The sequence below is a fragment of the Amblyomma maculatum genome, chromosome 8 (genome assembly GCF_055883805.1).
Source record: "Amblyomma maculatum isolate TAMU_Amacu chromosome 8, ASM5588380v1, whole genome shotgun sequence".
Lineage (NCBI taxonomy): Eukaryota > Metazoa > Arthropoda > Arachnida > Ixodida > Ixodidae > Amblyomma > Amblyomma maculatum.
This window is the reverse complement of record NC_139351.1, coordinates 94,373,393-94,388,662: the sequence shown is the minus strand read 5'-3', so window position 1 is coordinate 94,388,662 and position 15,270 is coordinate 94,373,393. Positions and strand designations below refer to the sequence as shown.

General features: G+C 46.6%; 1 protein-coding gene across 2 annotated transcripts in view; it reads left to right on the top strand.

The window, feature by feature from the left end:
- Nucleotides 1-15,270, top strand: part of LOC146181844 (uncharacterized) — a 163,022-nt gene that overhangs the window by 2,337 nt on the left and 145,415 nt on the right. The gene's annotated exons all lie outside the window — the stretch shown is intronic.

Genomic DNA, 15,270 nt, shown 5'->3' with positions numbered 1-15,270 from the left:
CCTCCCCTCCGCGTGAGTCCTCCCTCTGGTCGAACTCGTCGATGATTCCCCGTCCTTTATATAGCTTCCGTGTTTCTTTCCTCACCCATCCTCCGGAAAACCCCTGGACCCGAACGAAGGTTATATGACGTGCCACAGTGCACTTCCGAGGGACTCGCGCGGCTTTTTCTCTCTCGACGCTCCGTCGTAACACGGTATCAGCTGGAACTGTAATATGAAACCGATATTTTGGTTCTATATTTGTCGTTCTTTAGCACTGAGTGAATCTGAAGGTACACTAGTTCAATGGCGGAGGGCATGTTTTGGTATTTCGGATGAAAATTTCTGAAGCGGTGTGTCTCTTTTTTTTCTAATGAGCACATGTCGGTTCCGTTTCTCGTGCTTCGCATTACGACAGTGTATGACTAAGCTGTAAACATGATTAGCGCTTACCATAGGATGATTACACGTAAATGACAGCATTCAAAACAAATGTCTTTCTTATCTGCAGCTGAAGCAGCGGACACGACTTTATGCTTCTTACGTTATCAATGCCCACCTTATATAAGGGGCAAAAATTATTCCACTTTTTGTTCCTTTCTTTCAGAAACAGGCTGCTGACTTCTCCTCGATTTCCCGCGCGAAGCTTGCAACAATTAGCTTTAGAAACGCGCGCGCTTCCGCGCGCGTCCCACGTGGCTTTCTTTCCGCGCGTATATATATCCGCGCGGCATCAGCGAGAAAGCGCGCGAACTGCCCGGAGTGCGCGCGCGGCCGCATTTCCCCTTTTCTTCCCAATTCCTTTTTTCCCGTGCCGCCACCGCGCCGCGCATCGTCTTCCTTCCTTCCTGCCTTCGACGGCGGGAGCTCGGACCCGTGGCGCGGTGAAAGCCGTTTTCCGGGGATGCCCCTGCGCGCAGCGGCGCCGCCGCACTCTTCGACGAGGGAACACTGGAGCGCCGCGCATCGCCCCCGTGACTCAGATGCGGGAGCTCCCTCCGGCGCCAACGGGAGTACGCGGGATTTTGCCCTTTTTTCCCTGTCGTGCCCGCGAGCCGACCGAACTAACGCGTCCGCGCGGGCTCGACCCACGCTCGTCGGCCAGGAAAAACAGTGGAGCGATGCTGCGCGTAGGGAGCGCTCGCGATGTTGTTATAGTCGCACCGGGAAAAAAAGGGACAAAACATAAGGATACAGGGACTTGCGACGAGATGTCGTGCCGTATTTTTCCTCCCTCTTGCTCTCTGCCCCGCTCTGTGCGTAGCGAAACAGCTCAATTAAGAATCAGTGGCGTTTGGGGGTCGTTGTATCTGTTTCCGGAAGAAAAGAGAAAAATGTAGAGATACAGGTACTCGCGAGAAGGAGGCGTATCCCTCTTTGTCTTCTGTCCTTCATATTCGGCTCAGAAACGCTGTACGGCGAGCTTCTAACGAGCTAATTGGCTTCTCAAACGGGTACGCTGGTGAAAGGAAAAGGCTCCGAGAAGACTAGCGAAACATTTTCTTGAGTCGCAATTAGCGCTATAAACTGCCGTGATGCTATTGGTCCTTTTCATTGTGTGGCGCTACGTCAGGTGCGCCGGAGTCGGGGGTTATTTGTTGATGTTACAATCTGGTTTTGCACCTATTCGGGCCGCACAGCCTAATGGTTGACGCGAAATGAGCTATTGTGCTGCAGGCTATCTCGCAAAATACGTGACCAGTAAAAGGTAAATCAAATGATGCCTATTATTCCATAGTCTCTAAACACGGCCCTTTGAAGCCCAGTATTTAGAGGTACCAAGTTCATAATTAACTTTTCGAAGTGTCGTTTCAAAGCGCCAACCTTTGGTTTTGTTGCGGAAAAGCAGTACTTCCTTTATTCTTTGCTCGGAATGGCTAGTGGCCTGCCTGGCTAATAATGTCTTCAGCTGCCCGATGTGTTTCAACGCACGGATGAATGAGGTGCCGAGGTCGACATTGGTTTTAGTGGAGAAATGTATGTTTATTAAGCGCTGTCTAGCAGTATGCTTGGCCGGAATTTTGTGGTTACATGCTCCGACGCGGTGTCTTAGTGGTTACGGCACTCCACTGCTGAACCCAAGGACGCGGGCTTAATCCCAACCGTGGCGACCGCTTTTCGATGGAGGCGGAAAGCAAGGCACCCGTGTACTGTGCGATATCAGTGCACGTTAACCCTGAATGGTGGAGACTTCTGGAGCACTTCACTACGACATCCCTCATTTTCTGGGTTATTTTGACACGTTAAACCTCACAGAATAACCAAGTCTAGCGGTCACAGTAAAGCGTAGAAACCTCAGCGTAAAAGTGGACGCAATGCTATTTAGCTGCAGACAGTAATGACTATGTAGCTCGCACCTCCCTATTCTTTTCTCAGTCACAAAGAAATTCACACGCGAAAGGATGTCAGCAGGTTACATATGATTAAGTGAAGCTTCTGAGAACGCATCGAATTTGACGGCCAACTAAACTGTAGAGAGCAGACCTCAATGTCAAATGCCTTTTGTATAGCCTTGGAGTACGTACTGGTGACACTCCTTACAGTTATTACGTACACTTACATAGCCTTATAATAAAACTAGCGCAGTTTTAAATCAGATTTTTAAATGACGCATCAGATTACGAAAGGCGAGACAACGGGGTAGACGTGACCGCTTCGCTAATTTAATGCTCACGCCGACGGGCTCTCTACAGAGCAGCCCTAGTTGGCATAACGCGCGTTTCATAAGGTATGTGAGAATGAACGAGCGATACATATTTATCACTCATCTTGAATATATATAGCACACTGATCGGTGGAAAATGCGGTAACACGTCCGTAAGGTAGCTTATTAGTCGGATTAAGATGGTATGCACTGCGAAAGATGCCATTCGTTCCGGCCAGCTATAGAGGCGTGCGTTTCAGGCGACCCATGACTACGCTATCCGGAAGGAGTAATCCCCGTGGGAATCCCACACTTGTTTCTTGAATGAAAGCGTGGGATTCCAAGCACACACAGCGAAGGTACTGGCACGCGCTCAGCGTGCGAACCAAATGACTGGTGTAACTTAGCAGGCACTTCGCGCGGGTTTCACTTGAGTACGTTTGGCGGTTTGTGACTATCTTAGGGCACTTTCCAGCCAAGGCCGTCGTGTGCATCAACTTTTATTCAACTGCAGACAAAAACGTCGTCTTAGCTGTTTGTCTCTTTTTACAGAGCGAACTGTATTAGACAAACTCCCATAGTTTCGTGTTGACGCCGATGTCGTCGTCCAATCGCTTTCCCCGAGAGAGAAAAGAAAGCCAGTAGCTGCCGTCTTGGACGTGCGGACAGCTTACACTGATCCGTATACACCTCCGGTGAGGGCCAGTTTACTACCTCCAGTTCTTCGTACTGGAGGTAGTAACCGGTACGCATGGTGCAGAGCTAACTTATTCGATTCATGAATAGGCCACTGTGTCTGTCTGCACTTGATGGCAGCAATGCGTGACGTCATCACTATGCTAATCACTTACCAAAATTGCTATCGTTGATCAATGATCATTCACCATGGTTCATTGGCTGTAAGTTTTGCGCATACCACTTTGACTAAACCATTTTTTAACTCCGCCGTAAAAATTAAGCAACACCTATGCGTCTCAAGGTCATACTTAGGTGCTGCGCTTCAGTCGTCGTATCGTAGATCTCCATGACAGGATTCCAATAAGAAAATGCGGGTAGCGCACGTGGATTCAATAGTTTCGACTGTACTGTACGGTCACAGGGATCAGAGGGAAACGCATGTAAGGGATACTAACAACCGCGATGTCGGCATCGTGCAGTCCGAGTAACATCGACGGCACTGACTTTTGCGAACTAGAAAAACTTGGACTTATCAGCACCGAAACGAGGGAAAGGTGTTGGACGTAGCAGCCAGTGTTGACTTCATATGTGTCTCCAAGCCGGAGTCCAATCCGAACATTGCCTGTCTATGAATAGCACTCAGTCCTTCTAGTTCTTGCGTTAGGTTTTAGACAACTAATCTGCTCAAAATGCTTCTGTAAAGTTTTATCAGTTTTCCTATATCGACATCGAGCTGCAAATTGGCGAGAGAAAAAGTGAATATATGGAGGCTCGCGTTTGAATTTAGAGATGGAGTGAGGGAAAATGGAGCGGGAGGGGGGGTATATAGTAGAGAAAAATGAAAATTGAGTCTGTCTCTCTTTGATCCTTCGAGCGAGAGTCATTGATGCATGCCTCAGGGTTAACAGGTTTTCGCGCGCTGTTCCTATAGTGAATGCAACCTCTATTGCCTGTCAACAAACATGTTGTGGTTTGCATAACTGTCAAGTTTGGCTGCGCGGCCCGGTTATCACGTCATCCGTTGGACTTTGACTTCCACGAAAAATTAAGGAAGGACTTTGGAATGAACACAACAGCGATGCAAATTGACGCCGTGAGAGAAAAAGTGGAGAAGAAACGAAACTGGGGAAATTAGTGCAGAGGCATCTGCGTTTCAGAAGAGTTGGGTTCATGGATTTTCGCAGTTAGGTTGTTTGATGCGAGCGAGTTGAATATAAAAAAGTTGAGCAGCAAAAATAACAAATTTGTGTTTGTAATGGACACTTCCGGAGCTTTCTGTTCACTTCTAAAGTGGACGCGAGGCTGACAAGCTGGCTGTGTTGGATTTGATCAACGTTTGATGGTATCGCAGTAATATATTTGCGCAAATCGTCGGCCACAATACGAGATATATATAACACGCTATTTCACTTGCTACTATTATGCCCTATATTTATTGCGTATATCGTAGAAACTAATATTTTATCTGATTAAGCCCGAATGAGTAATACTGGGGCGCACGTTTTTTGACACGTTCACTACATTTCCTTGATCGATGTCTGGGATGCAGATCCACGATTGTATAGTTTCGAGCCCTCTTCTGTGCTCCAACGTTTATATAAGCGAAGCAACGACTTCTCACTTGCTTTACCATCGTTTAGTTTGCCTTTGTAACTTGTTACTGACAATGTTCCGCGTTATCATCGGCGTTAGCTCAAGAATCAGTTTGCGCAATGAACCCGCAGCCAGTTTTATTAAAAATTGCACGATCTCACAGAATTCGCAAGACGTATTCTGTATTGAAAGACAATGAAAGAGAGATTGGGTTTTGGTGTCCAGCAACATTTTCTGCGCATGCGTCGTCGGAAGCAATAGTGTGTTGTGTGGTTCTTTGTCGGAGCGATGATTTCCAGTGAGCCATAACTAGCATGCTCTGAAGGCGGCAAACGTCTGGACGCGGCTGCAGGCGATTTCAGATTGACTTCATATGAGAACATCTCCAGAACTCGGGCGCGGTCCCGGCCGCGTGCGCTTGTGCGAATACGGACCACGGGCGATGCGGTGCCACCGAAGAGGTATTTAATGTAGAATTGCCAACGTTGTTTCCGTCCATAACTAGGCAAGTATACGTGCGCTGCGTGTGGTGAACAAGAGATATGATAGAAGTCTCGCTGTGCTGACCAAACATTACGAGGGACTTTAGCGACTAAAGTAGTGAAAGGCGAAAGCCTGAGTGCCGCATTCTGCTACGCAACTGGCGCAAATTAGTAATTAAATAAAAATAATTAATTAGGTAGTCATTAGGTAGGCAATTGATTAATTACCTAATTGGTTTGGTTTGGTTTGTGGGGTTTAACGTCCCAAAGTGACTCAGGCTATGAGAGACGCCGTAGTGGAGGACTCCGCAAATTTCGACCACCTGGGGTTCTTTAACGTGCACTGACATCGCACAGCACACGGGCGCATTGCTTTTCGCCTCCATCGAAAAGCGGCCGCCGAGGCCGGGATTCGATCCCGCGTCCTTGGGAACAGTAGTCAAGCGCCGTAACCACTGCGCCACCCCGGCGGGGTCATTACCTAATTGATTCGACAATAAACAGTCAATTATTGAATTACTTAATTAGTCATTATATACTAATTCATTTACTACTTAATTAGTCGTTAGTTAGTTATTGATCATAGATTGCCATATGGCCACATAAGGCACGCATTCGCGCATACTGTGGTTGTGCTTTTTGATTGGTCGAGACCTCTATGACGTCATCCCGCCTCGGCCAATCAGAGCCGCCGCAAAAGCGGGCCACATTTTGTCCACGACAGCACGAGCCATTAAAGGCTTTCGCCTTAATACGTCCGTCACGAGGGATTGTTTTCGACTGGGCAAATATGTTAGCCGGTATGCCACAAGTGCACAAGGCAAGTGCGCAGAACTCAAACAACGTGACTTAGGACATTGATTTCTGACAGTGCTCTATTAAAATGCTTACATTTATATGAGAAATGAGGCAGCCCAGACCGGAGGTTTTTCTGCGAACTGGCACACAGATGTCTGTGCGGGACAGGTGCTGATGTCAACTATTTAGCTTTAAAGTGACAGCGTTAAAGGTTCACCAGGAAATCCGGTGACGACGCTTGGCATTGTGAGTGAAACATCCCGAGCATGACGCTGGCAGGCGGTGCAGCTGGCAGCTGACATATGGCCGAGCACTAACCGGAAGCTGGGTTACCTGACGTCACATTCAACAGTGACTACTAAGTTCGGTCATCTCCTTTCACGTTGGGGGGGGGAGGGGGTATATCAAAATCAGATTCCCAGGAACTAATCTTTTCTTTAAGTTACACAATATGTGCGTACGGCATACAACAAGTTTTAAGCAAGATTTCGCAGCGGTGTTCGGTTCACAGGAAACGGTCTGTCGCTTCATATTGACTGCAGCAGAAATCGAAAAAAAAAATAACATTGATGGGAGGAACTTTGTAACACAAACTGTCTATCCTTAACAGACATATTTTGAACGCGACTAAGCAAATACACATTATAGAGTTGATGTATTACAACGTCCACCGTGTGTGGGGAAGGTGCTGGATAGGAGAGGTTGAGTTCGTACATGGGAAGTGTATTTTTAGCAATGTGTGCGGTCTTGTGGACGCCGACGCAAAGTTGAGGAAAAAAGCTAAGAGCAGCTCATTTTGCAAGAATTGCGGTTAAAATGACGGCACAAGTTCTCCCTAGTGTGCGATATGGAGTTATCGCGGATCTTTATTTATGTCAGAAACAGCGCAAGGATACGGTTGACTATGGTACGGTTAATCAAGAACGCGACCGACGTTCCACAGCGTTCCATAAAGCGCCCTTCCCGCCCTGCAGGTGAAGTTGTCAGTGTTTGTCGAGCAGCCTCTCACGTCATTCCGCCGGGATTTGTATGCACAGGTGAGCGTTTAGCGTCACTGTCGAGTTGATGTAAAGCATACGTGCGCGGAAAGGGCGCAAGCGGTGTTCATTCCAATTGACGTGATATGTGCTGTACATAGTGCTGTACATATATGCAATTGAAATGTGCTGTACATATGCAATTAAAACGCTCTTTTATCGGTGGCCAAATGCCATCCGTGTGCGAGCAGCACCAACCACCGATATTTCTGGTCACTAGGTGTTCATGTATAAGAATTCATTTAGTACACATCGTCGAGCAGGCACTTCCACGTGGTTCCTCAAAATGCTCGTGCAGTATTTCTGGAAACATAAGCCGCTAAACCACTCATGCATCTTTTTGAACTCGATAAAAAGTGGGAGCTGGACTCTTACTAAATACTTCAAAATCGTACGCTCTTAACTCCTTTGATTCATTTGTGCGTGTAAGAGCTTTATTTTCTGCGAATTTTAAAACGCTAAAGCACTTTCGGAGGAATTTTAGTCGATAACAATGTCATGCTCATGTACTACACGAATCTATATTTCGGGCCAGACATCAGCCGAGGCAAATAAGTTGTGATTTTAGTTCGTCAGTTGGGTGAACGTTTCGCAGTACTTAAAGAGTTTTTTTCTACAGTAGTGTAGGTGACTCTGTGTCGCTAACTTCACGTTTAAAGGCGTGTTCAGTTAGGTGTTACCGCCTAAACAAGCGTCAACACAAGTAAACACCGGTACTGGATAATTAGTGATGTTCGAGTCGAAGCTCTGCGAACACTAACATAGAGGCTGCGGCGGTGCGTTTTTGTAGTGTTCCTGTTGTGGAAACACTCAAAATATGAGCTTGAAAGTGCTGTGAGGATTGCATCAAACTTTCATGTTTAAGCTATTTGAAAGCAATAGCTGCCCTGCACGGTTTGTTTAGTCTAAATGTATCGTTTTGTTAAATATTCGTCTTGAATCTTAACTGAGAAACATCCTCGAAACTCGCTCGAACGTGAAGAGGTTGCCTAATAGGATAAATAATCGGCGGTAGTTAGACTATGCAAATTATAAATACGTCACTTTTCTTGTAAAGTGAAGTGCAACACCGGGCTACGAAAAATTTGTGCAGTTCATATTTCCCAACTCTGTTTAGTATGCAAAAACAATCGCTAACTAAACGCACAGTTTATCGTCGTTTCACTGTGACACAGTGATTCTTTTTTTTTTTTTTTGTGTTTTGTAAAGGCACGCCATTACTGCAATGTATTTTCATAGTGGTAAAGCTGGGACATCATTCAAAAGAATTTTGGACTTACATTGCTTTGATGACAACGAAGCAATTTTTGCCGACAGCTTTTCCGCTGGCTGCGATTATGCCCATCTAGACGCAAAAGGGAGAGTAGGGAGAGCGGGAAAAGTCCAGAGAGAGCGCAGTCGCAACCTTGTAGCTAACGGCTGCGACATGGAATCGCATGGAATTAGTCGATCTCGCTAAAGTTGGTTGGTATAGACATACAACAGGGCCCAGTCTCTTGGCCATGCATGGACATCGTGGACTCTCACTCCTCGGTAGCCAGATTGGGGCACGCTGGTTCGCGGTTGCTCTGGCCGTATTTCACACCTATCTGGCGTATGCAATCGTTTCAAAGGGACTGAGAACGGCTTTATCAAATTCTCGTTGTTATCAACATTTACTGGGTAGTAACGTTGATTTTCCTTCTGCAGAAAAAAAAAAAAAAAAAACCTCATATATTGACAAGAAAGGTCGACTAAAAAAATGCACCAAAAAAAAAGAAAAGCACATAATTCTTGCTACTCGACTCAAATTCGTGATTTGTGTAACAAAAATAAATGAGTTGTCACCGCGTTGCAGAAAAAGGTCGCAGGGATGTAGTCAAGGGGAGGTGGGGAGACGTGTCAAAGTACTCCCCGATTTTTTTTTATTTTTATTTATTCATACTGTTAACCCTCTATATGAGGGTAATTACAGCGAGGGAAACACATACAATGCAAGTACAATTCTCTTCGGTAAAATACACTCCATACAACAGAAATATAGATTTGCACTGTAATGCTCCAAGAACGTGTTAACACCTATCTCAAAATTTTCTACTCCTGTTTGGTCCACAACTTCGCTTGGCAGTTGGTTCCAGATTTCTACTGCATGAAAGCAGAAAAAAAAAATGGCTACGATATTATTGAGGTGCACGCTCTTTTCATTTTCTATACCGGTCGCATTTAACTTCCCATGAAAAATATTTGTGGCTACACCACTGAATGCTGGTGTCGCCTAGACCTAGAGATCCGCACAACCAATAGCCAGTTACGTAATCGCATTTTACTTGTGAAAATTGCCGGTGTTGTCAACACCTGTAAATAATTTTTTTTTGCCCTTTTCTGGCTTTATAAAGCTCCGCATACAGTGAAATTAATCTTTTTCTAATTAGAAACAAGCTCCCTTCGGTTTCTGTTTTAAAAACACATGCTTACAACCACGGCAACTGCCGGGATGGGGTAATTGTGCTTGTTAGAATATGTGCTTGAAATTTTCGATATTTACTCAGTCAAAAATGGCCGAGTTTGGGGGAGGGTGAGGGTGAGTTGCACCGTTTCAATAACAATATCTCGCACGCAGGGAAGGTGAGAGGTCGCCCACCCCCTCCATTTAAATCAGCCCGTCAGATGCCAAGGCTGTTGGCCCAGCACCCCCTACTCAATGTATCCATCGTCTACGCCCCATCACGTCTTACGCGACAGCTAAACAAACACAATAAGCGATAATCCACGTGCGAGGGACGCAGCGATGCCTATACTAACACGCCGAGATGGTCACTCCCGAGCTCGTTAACAGCTGGACCTTCACCCGTAGAGCACAAAAACAGACACGCACTGTGCAGACGCGAGCCCAGCGCAGGGTGACGACCAACGTTAGTGATGACGCCCCTGCGTCGAGTTTCGCGACTCGCGGTACCGGAGCTGCCGATTGCGTCGACGAGGGTATCGTTCGCCGAACGCTACTCGGCCTGCCGGCACCCCCTCCTCACCTAGAGTACGCCAGGTGTGCTTTGGCCGCGGGTCCCGACAGACGCAGCTGCCCGGCGAGGCGCTCTCGTCCGTGTCGCCGGTTGGGGGCACACCCCTCGCGGGCTTACGTGTTGGCCGGCCGGGGAGAGGGTAGGGTGATAGAGGGTACGGGCCCTGTGCCTCGCTCCAAGTGGCGGAGAAGGGGTGGACGGGTGGTTTGCGCGTTCTATATTTTTTTCTTTTTCGCCGGCGGGAATCCCGATGCGAGCCCCCATCTCTTCATTGCGCAATTGTGCGTCCCCCCATCTCTCCATCTCTCTCTTTCTCTAAACGTGGGTATACGTGCCGCACGGTGCGCTGAGCTTTTCGTACCATGTGTATCGTTCTTCAGTACGTCTCACTGTCCCGTAGATTATGCAATCAGCGTCGAAACGAAAACGAGCGAGAGCGCGAAAGTTTTGAGGCTAAGGGCAAAATGAGAAAAATATTAGATCAGGCAGAAGAAAGACTAGACCAAACTTTTTTTTTCTTTTTAACACCCAAGGCACGAAGAGCGCTCTATGGCAGTTTCTCATCGCTTCTATTTCATCTGCAGTACGTACGAGGTAGCGTTTCAGTGTCCGTGTTTCAGGTACAGAGTTCGTGCTTCTTTTCACCGTTACATATATCGTGTGGTGCAACCAGTGTACATATTGTGCCTAGTGTTATTTCAACAAAATGTAGGTGTTAATTTTTGTCTGCCCCCTTTTTTTCGAAGTTTTCCACCATTTCTCAAATCAGTATTTCTGTGCTTCTCAAATAAATTTACAATTCTCAATTAAATATCTGGTGACAAGCTCTAAATTTTCCGCTTCTGCATATCTATCCTCCTCCCTTGATTAAGACCACATTTTTCTCTTTGTAATGCATTGGTTGTAAGTAATCGGCACGGCTGAAAACCTGCGGTACCTTCTTCAGGTTCGATTCGTATAGAGTGATGGTTCACGCCATTTACTGCCATCACTTTTGGATGGCAAACATCAGTTTCTGTAAAGACTACGCAACCTGTTCTAATGGTTCTAACGTACACCTCATGGACTGGACCTGTCGATGCGCCTTGCTCAAAGCTATCAATCGGTCGGCCTATTAGTGATTCTCATTACAGAAATGTTACAACTGTTTGTTGAGTTCTGGAGAGTGCATTTTCGCGCATTACAACTGCTTCGATGTTGGAACGTGTGCAATGCCTCGATAATCGTAAAAACGTGTAGAAATTCCTTGAAACCTTGCTCATGGGTGGCACTCTGCGCGAAAAATTATGACCACCGTAAATTTAACCGCCCCTCTTTACTGTTCTATGCTTGGCGTAACTTTTCCCACGGAGTATTCTGCGTTGACGCCATAACTTTACATTAAACGTACTCTATTCACGTGTGCTATAAACTACATTGATTGCAATGAAAATGCTTAGTAGAGGGTCAGAGTAGTCCCCTTTCTAGGTCATAAGGAGACGCTGATCCTAAATGTGATTAGTAACGAGTATAAATTGCCGCAACCTGGGATGTCATGATGAAAGCGAAACGAAAGGTTCCCGCGTACTGTGCGCTGCCAGTGCTGTTTAGAGAACCCCAGATGATCTGTTTATCTGGAGTTCTCCATTTAGGCACCTTTCGTAGCCTTAGTTGCTTCAAGATGTTAAACCCCATAAACCATTACCCCCTTTCCACGGTAGGCGTGTATCCCAGTCCCATGTTTCGTACCCTAAGGTGTCCCAGAAATGTCCCGAACACGTCCCGAAATGGGCATATACGTTTCGGTCCGTGCCGCTTAGTTCTAAGCATAGGTGAGGGCTGCGTGACACCAGCCTACCTTCGCGGTACGTTAGCGTGGCTCGGCTTGGGCTTGCCTTATCGCAAAGGCGAATGATTATAAACTTGTCAAATGTACACAATTCATGTATACAATTCATGTACACAAGCGATGGAAGCTTCTGCACAACTAACGTGATTAGAAACAATGGCAGCAAAGCAGCGCTTTTTGGAGCAAGAGAACGCGCCCAGATTTGAGACGCGCTTTGCACACAGTACTCAATTTCAGAGTACGGGGCCATCTGAGAAAGAAAGCACTGTTGTGCGCTTCAGAGTCCTACATACTTGTGCGTGCCTCTGTACCCAAATCAGATTTGCCCACCTCCCGGCGTCCACCTACAGCTGACAGCGGTCAGGCAATGCGTTGTGCGGGCAGAAGGCGGTCAGTGTTGTATGGACGTATATGTCGGCGGCTATTTTCCGTTGTTACGCGGTCTCGCAGGCAGGCCGGTTAGTGAGAACACGAGGGTGGAGGGTTGAAGTGAGGGGCGAAGCGGCGAGCAACGTTGGGAAATAAAGAGACGAGAGAAACGTGAGCGCCGGACCCTGAAATTACGCGGACGGTCTGCCACACGCGTCACGCTTTCCTGACTTTCACAAGAGCAGCTGCCATGGTTGCGAGAAAGTGCCGCGCACGTGAGAAGCTGGCGTTTTTACATATAAGCACCTTCCTCTGTATAGTCTGGGCGGTCTCCGTATTCTGTACAGTACGCGTGTTGATTGCGGTCGTTCATTCATTCATTCATTCATTCATTCATTCATTCATTCATTCATTCATTCATTCATTCATTCATTCATTCATTCATTCATTCATTCATTCATTCGATGATGCCGTTCAAAAGGCTATCGGAGCCAATAAACGGTTTCCTGCTAGTCAACTGTAGGCTTTCGCATCAAAAGAGCTATTAAGATGCAATCAATGTCAATTTCAAAATGTTGTGTACCCGCAGTTGATTGTACGATACGGTTTGTTGCGTTCAATGTCCCTGGTCTCAAGCTGGGTTCTAAGTGGCTCCGTAGGGGAGGATTCCCGATAAAGTTTGGCCACCTGCTTTGCCTGGCATCGCAGATCAAATGAGAGTTTCTTTTGTTTTTGCGTTTCGACCCTATTGATATGCGGCCGCAATACCCGAGATTCGGTCCTGTGGCCTTGCACGGAATCATCTGCTAAACGCTGAAGTAACCAAGCCACTGCAATAAATGGGAACCTTATCAGTCTCAAATGTGCTGGTACTCAACTGAACGCAAAAATGTAGGCCTGCGGAATAATTTGTTTCAAGACCGCAAAGAAGAATTACGGTAGTAAAGGGCTAGTACGTGGTTTGAAAAGTGCGGCACAGAGCCTATCAGTCTGACTTAATTTAACGGGACAGGGTGATAGGTTACGTTACGCCGAAAATCCCGCTCCGAAGTTGTCGGCGTCAGTGTTGTGAGCGGAAAATAACGGCCATGGCGTTGGCAGGTGGTAGCTGGCAGCTGGTATTGCCGAGCATTGATTCTTCGATGGTTTGCGCGACTTAACGAGACCACATGATATCTGAAGGTTGAAAGGAGCTGCCAGCTCTGGTGGCTCATGTGAGTTGGGAAGGTGGAATAAGAATGAACCTTCCAGTGTTCTTGGATGCCGTGTCAGGCACTCTGCACCTGGGCCACGCAGGCACGTTTATACGGCTTGGCTAAAGTGGGGCTTTATATGGCGGACGGTAGCTTGCGTTATCGCGTCACACCCTTAAATGCGGAGCTTAACCGTCTCTCATATTTTGGTCGCGTTCTTGTTTAATGTGTACGATACCCTTAGCGCGGAAGATCTCGATTACTAAATGCGAACTTGTAATCCTAAAACGTGCACATAACATACGCTCACACGCACCAACCGCGTCCCACTTCCTCCTCACGTCACACATACGCATGCTCAACATGGTTAACAAAAAATGAATAATATAGTTTAGTTTAGAGTGAATTTTTCACTTCCTTAAAAATTAGGAGGACGCTTATAGGTTTCCCCTTAAGAGTAGAAGGTGATATCGCTTTTAACACCGCCTTTTCATTTAACTAATTTTTGATCTTTAGTGACTGGCACAGAGTTTGGCAAGGTCGTTAGTTGGTTTGGTTTTGGGGGAAATGCAGGCGCAGTGTCTGCCTCACTTCTCAGTTGACACCTACACTTACAACGAACAACATAAATATAGGCACATTAGTCATCGGTTCGCATCCCTACCGCAAACTATCCTCCAAGTTAACTAGCAGATGGGCGCTAACTAGTAAGCGAAATGTCATGACACCCCTCTGAACACTGCTCAAAGTATGGTTTTGTTGCAACTTTGACGCCAAATCACACTCGCTTTTTTTTTTTCCGACACATTTTTCTCAGTTGTGGGTCACGGCGACGATGGCGCGTATTCCACCTATCGCTATTACTATCGCTATAGCTATCACTATACCTATCGCCGTAGCTGTACCTATCACTATCGCTGTACCTATCAATCACTATCGCTATACCTGTCAATCATTATTGCTATACCTATCGCTATCGCTATACCTATCACTATCGCTATATCTATAAATCACTATCGCTGTACCTATCACTATCGCTATACCTATCGCCATCGCGCAATATACACGCGCTGAAGAATTCCTATTGCTATCGTTATACCTATCAATCACCATCGCTATCGCTATACCTATCACCATCGCATAATATACACTCGCTGAAAACATGTCTATGTTCGCTCTTTTTCACTGCTTCTTTGACAGAATCTTGTCAAGAATGTAGAGCGCGAATGTTTTTCTTTTTCTCCCACCTCGTTCACCGTGAGAGCAGCTCAGGAAGCGGCAGCGGCGACCTTCAAAAAGACGGCGCCAAGAGCGCGAATGGAGAGCGCTTGCAGCGCACGCTATATCCTCACCGGCGCAATTAGCGCCATCGTTCATCGCACGGAAGAAGTACGGTCGCGTTTTCATCGCCCGCGCTTCGTATCGGGAAAGCCGGTGCACCCTTCGACGGAAACGACTACGTCGTGTCGTTTCCTTTCCTTTAGCGCGGATCCCGCTGGTGTTCCTTAATAAGGACTAGCTAACAAACGAGAATCCCCAGTTTGCCACAGAACGTAGTGGTTGTCAAGAAAGCCGGTTTCTCTTTTTCAGAGGAAAAAGAAAAGATGAGAGAGTAAGTATCGATGCCAGGGTTAATGGCTGTGCCACATAAAAAAATTGCACTGGCTTGC